Here is a 12,524-nt window from a genome sequence, read left to right on the forward strand (position 1 = left end):
CTGCAAGGTGCCATGTACATTTCCAGACATAAGAAAGCATAATAATGATGACAATAAATTGAAATACTGGAAACATCAGGTAGGCAGGACAGAATAAAATGCACTCCTCTAACTAGGGACAAGTTATTATCTCTAGACATTCAGATTAGTCATACCTGATTTCATCTCTTCTCCCTGAGGCTCACTATGTTTACTGAAATTAATCTAAGTATCAGTCAGGCAGTCAGTGCTGCTATGACTAGCACACCTATTCTCAGACCCCTTGCCCTCAAATTAAAGAACTGAATGTATCCTCTAGTGTTTCTGAGTGAGGAAAGTCGTGAAGCTGACTAAATTTCTTCAATTTTTCATTGTCTTTCTTTGTCAGTTTTGTAGGTGAGTTCTAGTTTGGCATGAACTTTACCACAGACCTTCTAACGTGACAGTGTTGAGTATTGATACCTTTTGCAAAATAAGACATAATTTATAAATATATTTTTCTTCTACATCACTGGCCTCCATGCAATTGCTGATGAATTGAGTAAAGTAATTAAATCTAGTTTTTAAGAACTGTCATGCGTCTTTCACGATGCTTTACTTTGACTTTGCAATTCATTGTAGAAGCTCCCAGACCACTTCCATTGACTAATCTCTCCCTGTCACTGGAAAACAGCCCCTCTCTACAAAGTAAACTGCTAATCACTGCACTGTGTAGCATCAGGGAAGGTGGGAGAAAAGTCAGAATTTTGTACTCAAACATGAAAGCTGATAACCTTCTCTTCTCATTAACTGTTACAGGAACTTTGATAATTATCTAGGAAGCACAAGAGCTAAAATATTAAAATATCTTAAGAGATCCTACCTAATAGCTTGGAACAGAATCTCTCTAAACTTTGAGCAAGGCCCACATGAGCTGGTCATGCAGCACAGCTTCAATGAGATCCTCTGTTGGGCAAGGTGGGAGGACAGTAGCTTTCTGCCTGTACCTATTCTTGCCAATTAACACATTTGTATTATTGCCATGTAATCCGCTTCTCTATCCCTAACCCTGTGTTTTGTTCACTTGCTATGTCTCAGCTTTGTGGTGGTCAAATTTCTTTGGTTCTCTGTGATATTTTGTGCAAGTTACTTTAAAGTTAGTTTGATTATTTGGAAAAAAAAGCAAATCTCAAACAGTCAGCATCTCCGATGCACACACGGTTGAGGCAGGAGGGCATGAAGATTCACAGGAGCTAACAGCCATGGCCAAGGGAGGCAGTTGTATTAGTGGGCAGATGCTTTAGCATAAGGGTATCTGTCTGATCTGTGGCAAGAAGGTCATTCAGGTAGAAGGGGCTGGTTATAAGTATTAATTACAGGTAGTACAAATTATGCACAATTTCATCTGTTTCTGCTGTGATACCTGCTTAAGAGGAGTCCCAGCCATACCTGGAGAAAGGTGGGGCTGCCTCATGGCAAGCTCAGCCAGGAGTTTGGCACATATCTCAGATGGGTTGAGCCCAGCCAGCAGAAAATGGTCCTGAGAGACCCATGCCGTGTGAGAGACGTGAACAGAACATCTCCATAAAATTGTCTATGGCCAGCAGGTCAATGGCATTACAAATGCCAGCAGGTTTCACTGGGCATATTTCTATGGGTGCTGGTATTTTGCCACTTAGTGGTCCAGAACCAGTCAGAATATGAATCCCCTTCTCTCAACTGGGGCATCAAACACAAATAGAAGTAATTTTAATAATTTGATTTTTATTTGCTTTCTTAATTATTGGCTTAATGAAGCCTTTCTGCTCCTTTGTGTGTCTGAGATACTATAGGCTGAGTGCAGAGAGATTCAGACAAGGGCACTTTCCCTGGGTGAGATTGCTTTTGAGAAGAGCTGCTTTCCCTTTGACTGACTTCTAGATTGCAGAGTTACAGTTTGGGCCATTCTTGCCTTCCACACATATTTACCAATGCCTGAACTCGTATTTTTTTTAAAAAAAAAACAACACTGTGACAAGATCTCTTTAACTGTTCTAACCTTTGGTTGGTGTGAAAATCAAGCTAGCTTTTTTTGACCACGGATGATGCCATGAACTTTATTACTAGCAAGTATCTGTTGCATGCTACACAAGCAAAGTACCTCACACAGCCCCCTTTGCAATCATATCAACTATAACTTGAAAGTTTCCAGCAACATTGGACAAAGAAAAATAGAGACCACCTAAAAAAGGTAACGTGTATGAGAAGATGCAGGTGATTTATTATGATTATTTCCTGTAAAATGAAGAGTGGCAAAAAAGGCTACTTCAACTCTTGTTCATAGGAGAATTCTAGCAGCTTATTAGAAATTTCTAAGATCTCTTATAGCTGATATAAGGCCTAACTCATCTCATATGTCCTTAACAGCTTACCACACTTACTCTTAAAGAAGTGAATGAAGTCAGGAAGAGAAATAGAGAACAGATGGTTCTACACACTGAAACGCAGGGACAAACTTGTTAGTGTTCTTCACCTCTATTCATGTTAATAGCACAGAGGTAAGAAAGGGCAGTAGGGGAAAGAAAGAAAAGCAAAGGAAATTAACTTTAGAGGAGACGTTAAAGGGTGATTAGCACTGATTTTCCTGCGTGCCATTTTTGGTGCAAGGAATAAAATACTAATGCCTCTTTAAATGTTTTTCACTAAGAAGACTAAATCTCTAAACAGCCAAATTATATTTTTAGCAAATGTTGCCATTTTGAGCCCCTCCGACAGCTAGCAACAAAGAGCCATGCAACCACTCGCCCCAATGGGCAAAAGAGAACCACAGAGCTGCTAGCTCACTCCTCCACCTCCTGAGGGGAAGAATCAAAGAAACAAAGGTAAAACTCATGGTTCAAGATAAGGACACAGAGGGTTCACTCACCAGTTACTGTCATGAGCAAAATAGACCCAAATGGGGGTGGGAGCAGGGGATAAGAAAAATAAAAAAATCTAACTTATTACTAATCAAACTAGAGCAAGATACTGAAAAACAAAACCAAAACCCCAAAAAACCTTTCCCCCGCCCCTGCCTTCTTCCCAGGCTTAACTTTACTCCTGATATTCACTCCCTCCTTCCATTCCAGTGATGCAAGAGGAAATTGAATGGGGATTTCAGTCAGATCTTCACACATTGTCTCCGCTGCTTCTTCCTTCTCAGAGGAAGGACTCCTCACCCTCTTTCTCTGCCCTAGTGTGGGGTCCCTCCCATAGGAGACAGTCCTTATGAACTTCTCCAACGTGGCTCCTTCCTGCAGGCTGCAGTCCTCCACAACACACTCCAGCATAGGTTCCCATGGGGTCATGGTCTCCTTTGGGTGTCTCCACCTGCTCCAGCATGGGGTCCTCCATGGGCTGCATGTGGACATCTACTAGGACTCCTCATAGGCTGCAGGGGTCAGCCTGTTTGACAATACTCTTTTCCATGGGCTGCAGGAATCTCTTGGGCATCTGCTTGGGCATCTGCTCCCCTGTTTTCTTCACTGACCTTGGTGTTCTCTGCATACATTTTCTCTTACAGCTAGTGTCTGCAGAGCTATTTCTCTCATATCTTTCTCTGCCACTACACTGAGCCAGACTAGCCTGACTGGCCCTGGGCAGCCCTGCCACAGATGGGTGGAGGTCAGCACCTCTCCCCACACCTTCCTGTCTCTCTTCTGCTGCTACTGCCCCTCACCATTCTTTCCTCCCTTCTCAAACACATAACCACAGAGGCTTTAACACCATTATTGACTGGCTTGGCCTTGGCAAGAGGTGAGTATGCCCTAGAGCCAGCTGGCCCTGGCTTCTAGCAGCTTCTAGCAGCCTCCAGCAGCCTCCAGTAGAAGCTGTTCCTTTAGCACCTCTGGCTACCAAAACCCTTGCACATGCAACATAACAAAGACTTAGAGATTTGCACACACTTGACAGTAAGCAAATAAACTTTATTTCTCATTATGACCATATGCAAAATTTTGTCTAGCGTACAGTCTGGCTTTGCATAGGTTAGATAGCTGTGTGAGTATCTGCTGGTGCTACAAGTTCTGTCACAGTGATTCAGAAAAAAAAAAAAGAATAAAAAAGAAACACTATAATGCTGCAGCCTCAGATCTGAGTCTTTTCTTCCCTGTTTATACTCATTAGCTTTCTTGTATTCACATTAAGTTGTAAAAGAATACAATGCCTGATACTCACTCATACCACTGTCGTGCAGACAACTAAGCCTTAAAACACATTCCTTTGTTGAACATGGCATTATACCACAAATAATAATTATGGTACTAATCCCAGAAAAGATCACACAGCAAGCACTAGCCTACAGCAACAAAGCTTTTCTTTTCCTAGTATTTTCTTTTTTGGGTACAAGCTATATGAAATGACCTAAATTAAAAGCTCTTGATGAAATAAAAAGTAAAACAAGAACTGTAAGCAATTCAAACTGAACATGTGAGCTATTTAAAGGCTGGAAAAAACAAAATCCAAAGCAAATGGCACCATATCGAGCAACGTGAAACCAGGTTGTTTTTTTTAAACGACACTCAACTGATCCTTCTGTTTGCTTGTTCTGGGTTTGCAAATTGTCTTAGCTGCACATGGTTTCACATTAGGGTCATCAATCCCTCTTCATAAATTCTTCTTGTATTATTTATGGCATTTGATGTGAATATTTTATCTTTTTTTCTTTATTTTTTTTACTCTATTTATTGGACTGGGAGTTGGAGGAATGGAAGAGAAGTTAGGTTCTATGACACCTCTTCATCATTTTTTACATGGGACAAAGACATTTCATCTTGCCCAGACAAACAGAACATGAAGATTTCTGAGTATGAGGTGCAGGTACAATGAAAAAAAAACCCAACCTAGATATTCCAGATTAGTGATTTATACATTTTATCAGCAAATCCTGCAGCTAATTGGCATTCACTTGAAGTTTGTCTTTTTAGCAAACTGCATTGGAAGCTTCAAATCAGCTTTCAGTTTTGCTTTTAAACACTTGTTACTTGTAAATTTAATATCAGTCTCTCTTTTTCTTAAGCACTGATGAGTCTGCATAAGGCTGTATGGTAAAACAAGACTGCAAGATGGTTCTTTCTTGGAATTGTACCACTTGAGAAGTGCTAATGGTGGAACTTGAACAGAAAATGTACGTTTTCAACATGGCCTTGCTTTTAGGATGAAACAACATCTAAGAAGCAAAAGAGCTGATTTTCAATGAAGTATTACTGGAACAGCAGGAAATATTCTATTTGAAGTGAAGAAGAGTTTTGTCTGAGATCAAGCCTCATCTATGAGCTAACAATGATTTATTAAGCTCTTGTTAGAGATCTCTTGACCTATCTATATCCAGTTGTTGCAGAAACATTTCACGTTCAAGTAAAATTTATCAGCAGATAGTGTAAGTTCACACAATTTTATTTCACAAGTTTGATGATCCTATCATACGTGATCAGCAAAACTGTTTTTTTGAGACAGAGAAAGAGAGAAACAGAATTATAGTGACAATCTGACCCAGCTGAGGGGGAAAAAAATCAGATAAAAAAAGTAATTTTCTCTGACTGCCCTAGTATTTTTATCTGTGTTGTGCTGGCCTTGTATAGTTTTGCTTTGTGTAACAGTCCCAATTTTGGAGCTATCTTAAAAACAATGTGAGCAAAAATAAGAAATAAAATAAGTCCTTGTTACATTGGGAAACTTCCTTTCTCTTCCCAATTCCTATTAAATAAGTGTATAGAAATGCTGTCTTTCTCTTTGTTTTCATTTTTAAAAGCTTCAGGATCTTTACATTTTCATTCATGTAAATTAGCAATAGCTAGGCACTCAGTGACACTTATTTACTGACCTGGCTTGCAGTGTTGGCAGGTTTGCTGTGGCTGGCGGCTTTGATCTTGGATGTTATTAAGACTTGCCCATTACTATGACAGGGCACTCATCCACATGGACACCAGTGATACTGCTGATGGAGATCTGGAGCATGTCACGAGTTACTACATGGCTCTGGGGGCTGATAAATGGGTCCATAGGTCCACTCAGGCTTTTTTATGGTTTCCAGTGTGTCTCTACACTAGACCTTTGAAGAAAATATGTAAAAAGACGTGGACATCACTGGCCTGAAGCTCCACATCACCTCACCTATTTGAATCTTGCTTTCTTTATTTAATGGAAGGGGTCACTGGGATTGTAAGAACATAACACAAGTTGCATTCCTCCTTCTCTTCTGAACAGATCTGCATATTTGATCGTGACCATCAGGTGGAGGGGGGTGTTTGTCCCGCTCTGTTCTGCTCTCCTGAGACCTCACTTGGCGTATTGCATTCAGTTCTGGAGTCAGCATAGGAAAGATATGGATTTGTTAGAGCAGAGTTCAGAGAAGGGCCATGAAGATGATGAGAGGGCTAGAACAACTCCCATATGAGGATAGGCTGAGACAGTTTGGCTTGTTCAGCCTAGAGAAGAGAAGGCTCCAGGGAGAACTTATAGCAGCCATCCAATACTTAAGAGGGACTAATCAAGAATTCTAGTGATAGGATGAGGCATACTGGTTTTACGCTGAAAGAGTGCAGATTTATATTAGATATTAGGAAGAATTTTTTTACTGTGATGGTGTTGAGGCACTGGAACAGGTTGCCCAAAGACAATGCCCCACCTCTGGAGATGTTCAAGACCAGGTTGGATGAAGCAATGAGCGACCTGATCTACTGGAAGTCCCTGCCCACTACAGGGGAGTTGGAGCTAGATGATCTTTAAGGTCCCTTCCAACCCAAAGCATTCTATGATTCCATGATTGCAGTGGATCATTCAAGAATATATGTCTAAGCCCTCCAAAGTGGGTTGAGAAAAACACAGAAATGAAACGTCAGCATGTAGAGCAAGTTCATAATACTAATACTCCCCAGCATACTAGAGAGAACTAAGAGTGCAAACACAGTTTTGTGAATAAATCCTTTTAAATCTAATCTTTGTGACTAAGTTAATTTTTATTTTTTTCCCTTCTATTTTACTTTCTCTTCACTTCCATAGCAAATTAAGAAAAAGAAAAGACGCATGGCAGAATAAGCAAGAAGAAAGGGTAGAAAAACAACCTTCCTTCCAAATTTCAAAAACTGACTGGTGGCTATCTGAAATGCAGGATAATGTAGGGCAGTACAGCCCTACTTAGAAAAATTTCCAAAGCTATAACATAGAAGAACCTTGGTCATAAAACTAAAATGTGAGTATCCCTTTGTCATGCATCATTTCAGAGGTAGAGTCCAGTGAAAATCTAATACTTCATGCTCCTGCTTTGTATTCACATAAAATACTCTGTTCCTTTCGCTTTCGCCCTCATTATATAACTCTTCATAAAAAAAGCAACAACAAAATTTCCCTATACCGAAAAGAAGGAGGCAGTTGAATAATATCAGTTCTGCATATTTAAAACCACATTGACTACTACTTGCAGAAAACCTATGGGAGATGGTTAATCTGTCATTACTTTATAATGCCAAAGGGAGTTCTCTGCAGGAAAGTATCTCTTGGAAAAAAGTGTGCAATGCCATAAGTGCCTATGTTAGATTTAGACATCAAGGGATGATATACAAAGGCACTTCTGAAAAATTAAACAATACTTCTGATACTGTCCTACTATGAGACTACAGGCCAGCTTTTGCCACTAGCACAGCACATACACTACTATAAATATGTGCTGCAAGGATTTTCTTATTGTCTACACAAGTAGGTTTTTTAGATTAAAATCAAGAGACAGATCAGTGAATTCTGACATGGGCATGACACCATGGACTTTCTCCAAAAGCTGTATTTATGCCCAGTTATGAAAAGTTTTTGATAATCTGCACATATTTCTCCACTTTATTATATTGCAGTACTAGCACAATAATTTTAAAATTCTGTATTACATGCTTGTAAAAAAAGGATAGTGTTTGAATATAGTCTGATGGACTATTTGTGACAAAGAAATTAACATACAGCTTAAAAATGAGACCATAACATCTAAATCTGTTCGTTGAAGTATTTAGATGCAGTTTTGTATGCTGGAGTTGTATTCATAAGTATTTTTCTTTGTGTTCTTCTGCCTTTATTTTTTTTTAATGACTGGTAGAAAAGTGATAGGAAGGAGCCTTCAAATAATAGAGTTGATTTTCCTTTAGGAGAAGTAATAACTTGCACATCTGAAACATTTTCAATACCTTAACCTAAGCTAGTACAGGTAAGATCTCTCAAGAAAGTACTGAGAAGCCACAGTGAAATAGTAGTCTGGGCAATTACATATTAATCATTATTGTCTTTTCCCTCTCCTCAAGTGATATTTTGAGGAGGTTTACGAGCATTCAATGTAATTATTTCAGGAATGGTTATCAATCAATAGACATTGCAATGCTCTCTTTCTGTAGCCTCAAGAGGTGCTTCTCTTTCCAGTCTCCTCAGATACCTCTATCACTAAAGGAAAAATATAATTCTGTGTTTAATTCATCTTGGGCTGCCTGCGTAAAACTGACATGCACCATAAAAAAGCCCAGCTACCTTCCCTCTAATACTAGAGCTTTGTCTTGAAAAATATCTCACGATTTTTTTTTCTCCTGAAGAAGCAAATGAAGATGAACACCCAGCTCTAAGAAACAGCATATTTCGATCTTGCTAATTCCATGTATTGCAAGTTATGAATTTGTACATTACTATATCCACATGACATTATTGCCTTCAAAAGGAAAATGTGTTTATTTTAGCTATGTAAGTAACTTTGTGTCTCTTTTCTGTTTCCCTTTGCTCATTGAAATGTGGTCTTAACTTTCCAGTTTTCATCCAGACTCATGAGGTTTGGAAATTTTTATTTTTATAATGTGATTTTTATATCCACATGATCCAGGAGGTATTAATATCAAAGCAAAAAGTGAAGCCACAAAACTCCATAAAATTGGTGGAGTCAATCACAGTACTGTCAATCAAACAGCAGATTAAGTAGTGTGATTTCCCAAATGCACTGAGGTGAACCAAAAAAGTGTGCTATAAATCCCTGGTGCTTTAAAGAATAACGTGTCTGGTCTGATTGCACTGCTAAGTGTTACAGAACCCTTTGCCAATATGAACAGAGTTAAATGAAAGGTGGCTGTACAGGATAAGTGCATCCCTAGGGAAGGAAAACCAATGGACTCCACAAGAAGTCTTCCTGTGCATCTAATACTTTATGTTTATAACCACAGAGAAGGCCTCAGTCTTGCCCATGACAGTCTTGTTTTGCCCTAGAGAAAGAAGATCAAAGCGAACTGTTAAAAATCAGCCCTGCAGAAAAGAGGCAACTGCAGGCAGAATCCAGAAGGCTCGCAGAGGTTTTGTCAGGGGAGACAGTGGTGAGCTTCAAGGCAGAGGTGGGACAAGGAAAACCTGCCTTAGCAGTTGCTGAGGAGTTCAGCTTAGGATAAAGAAATTATTAAACCTAGTCTTTCACTTCATTCTGATTTTATTATTCTTTGTTTCGAGGAAGCTGTCTATGCCACCTGGCCAATTGTCAGAGCGCCAAAGAGGGGACCTGAAGCTTGACCAGCTGAATTCTTTGTGGCTGGAAGCTGCAGGTGCAGAGGGTGGATGGTACAGCCCAGCCTTGGATTGGACAGTGACATGGGAGGCAGTTCAAGGCTCACAGCCAGAGAAGATAAAGGGAGGCAGTCTTGTGACTGGAGGAGTGTGTTTGATGATGGTCAAGGAGCAACATACAACAACCACTGCACTGACAGGCTGCCCAGGGAGGTGGCTGAGTCACCTTCCCTGGAGGTGTTTAAGGCACGGGTGGAGGAGGTGCTGAGGGGCACCATTTAGTACTTGATAGGAATGGTTGGACTCAATGACCTGATGGGTCTTTTCCCACCTGGTGATTCTATGATTCTATTCTATGAAGCCTAAATACAAGAAAAATCACAAATCAGAGGTCAGAATAAAACTTGTCCATTGGGCAAATAAACAGAGAAACACAAATACAGAGAATAATTTGGGTTGGAAGGGATCTCTGGAGAACATGTGGAGGAACACTCTGCTGAGGGCTACCTTCTCACCTAGACCCAATTGCTAGAACTGTGCTCTAGTGCCCTGATCATCTAGCTCAGTGTCACCTATCACTCAGGAGAACTGTACCCATATTAAGATTTAAGATTAATAGTTGTTTTTGTAAAAAAATATTTGAGTAGGGTAGATGAAAGTCAATATAAATAAAGTGAAGCAAACAGAAATTAACAACTCCAACAATGCATATACAGAGAGACATGTAAATACCTCAGCTCAGTGGTAGGTACCTAAACCAAGTGGATATAACTTGATTCTGCTCATCCTGTTTCTAAACAGAGACTTTAGAACAGCATCAGATGTAAATGGACCAAGTAGCACATGATTCTTTTCTGATGACTTTTTTCAAGAGCACTAACTCTTCCCACTGGAGTACAATACCAAATAACATTGATCATTTAGCAATATTTCAGTATGAGGAAGAGTATCTTCACATTTTATAAAGAATCCGTTTTGTGACTGTAAGAACATTTTTGAACAGTAATGTAAAAAGCCTTTGCTATATACCAGTAATTATTGCACAAACTGCCACGAGTGTTAACTTTTAGGCTATTGTTTACTATTAAATATGTGTTTGAAGTGACTTCAAAGAAATACACTGTTATAAAGAAATAGCTGCATGGAATAACTGCATCTTCAGAAACAACCAACAGAATGTTAAATGCTATCATTTAATGCAGTGAATATCCAGACCCAAACATATATAAGTATTTGTTGATAATATCAATCTATTTCCAAATTAAATGACAAGAATTTCAGAAAATATGATTTTTAAATAGAGAAACCATAACAGTATAAGCACCAGAAAAAGAGCTCTGCCAGCTTGAATGCAAATCTCTGTCTCACCAAGCAGGAGAGAGGGATGGGATAAAGCTGTGTCATGCAGACTGCCTGTACAGAAATGCTAACATGGCTGAGGCAGGAAGGCATACTTTGGCACTGCTCGCATCAGGCTGTGTAGTCAACCCATCCCAGGATAAAGGTAAATATTTACGAACATCAGAGTCTTCAGATTATTTCCTGCTTGGCTTGACAAATAAAATGTAGGGCATCCCCACTGTCACTATGTCTCGCCACATAGCTACTGATTGATTAGGCATGGAGGCTTGTGTGAAATTTGCCTGCAATGTCCCTGCTTCTGTCCTAAGCTGTGCCCAGGCTGATCACAGAGCCCAGGCACATGCTGCAGACCTACACACTGACATACGCAAGCTCAGTGCAGCACTCTCTCAGCTCATCTCTCTACTCTGCTCATCTCTGATTTATCCATTGTGCTGTTCCTCCTGACTACTGACAGAAATCCCATAATTAAAACAGCCCCTCAGATCAGTTGTTTTATCTGAGAGCATTCAGTGGTCAATATTTATCAGGTGAGGTTGCTCTGGACTTGTATTTATTTGTCACTCAGTGTAACGAGAGGTGATGTTTAATGCTCTATTGATCCCTGCAGCAACAGGTCTTGTTCTGAGGAGAGGGATGATATCCTGTTTCACCGCATTCAGCTGAGTCTGAACATTGTGGCCTTAATGCTCACATACATGGATCCACTGGTGTGTGTAATACACTGAGTCTAGCAGATCAGACTTGTTGCAGTGAAACTGGAAAATGTATACTCTGCAGGAAGAAAAGCTAATGAAATCAGAGACTTGTTTTTGTCTATCTCTATTGATACAGCAAGAAACTTGCCACATCTGCCTTCTAATATGGGTTTGTTTTTATTGTGTCGAACTAATTTAAGGCTTCACTCTTGGTCCTGATATCAGTGGGAGTGTTTTCATTGGTCTCAGTGAGCACTAAATCCACAGTTCCCACTGTCCTTTCCTCTGCCAGAAGAAACCAGCTGCAGATATTAGACAACCTTCAAGGGCAGCCATGGGGCTTGGCACCGCATCTCTTGTGATCAGCTGAATGTGACAGAGCAGTTCAGCTTATAAAAATAACTTTTCTTTAACACAAGGATCATTTCTTGTGTGCATAAACTTCAAGATAGCAAAGTCAACCTTCATCTGAAACCATGAGAAAGGAAGATTCTGAGAAATGAACAAGGTACTTTTGCAGGACTTTCCATAAGAAACAGCTAACTGTCTTTGAAAATGTACTCCCCGAAGTCTATCCTACTTTTCCTATTTTCTTTCCCCTCTTTTCCTTTTGATCAAATTAATCAACCATTTTACTAACAAGCAACTGTGGAAAATATGCTTATGTTCATTTTATACAGTAGATTAATCAAATTAACTAGTTTTAACTTTCTCTCCTCCACAACTCTACCAAATTCTCTTTAAAAATGTTTTGATCTTTAGCATCTGTCTCATTATGTTTAAAATGACCTGTTCTTATCCAGCAGTATTTTATACTAAGCGTCTCACTTGTCCACTTCTTTAGAAGACAGTCATATAAGCAGCCCTCAGAAATATTAAATGAGACTAGATGTTACCTGACAGTTTCTTCCTGACTACTTCTCCCTCGAACAAAGAGATTTTGGCTAAGCAATGGATTTATTTATCCTCTCAGTTTGGAAC

The sequence above is a fragment of the Phaenicophaeus curvirostris genome, chromosome 1 (assembly GCF_032191515.1).
Source record: "Phaenicophaeus curvirostris isolate KB17595 chromosome 1, BPBGC_Pcur_1.0, whole genome shotgun sequence".
NCBI lineage: Eukaryota > Metazoa > Chordata > Aves > Cuculiformes > Cuculidae > Phaenicophaeus > Phaenicophaeus curvirostris.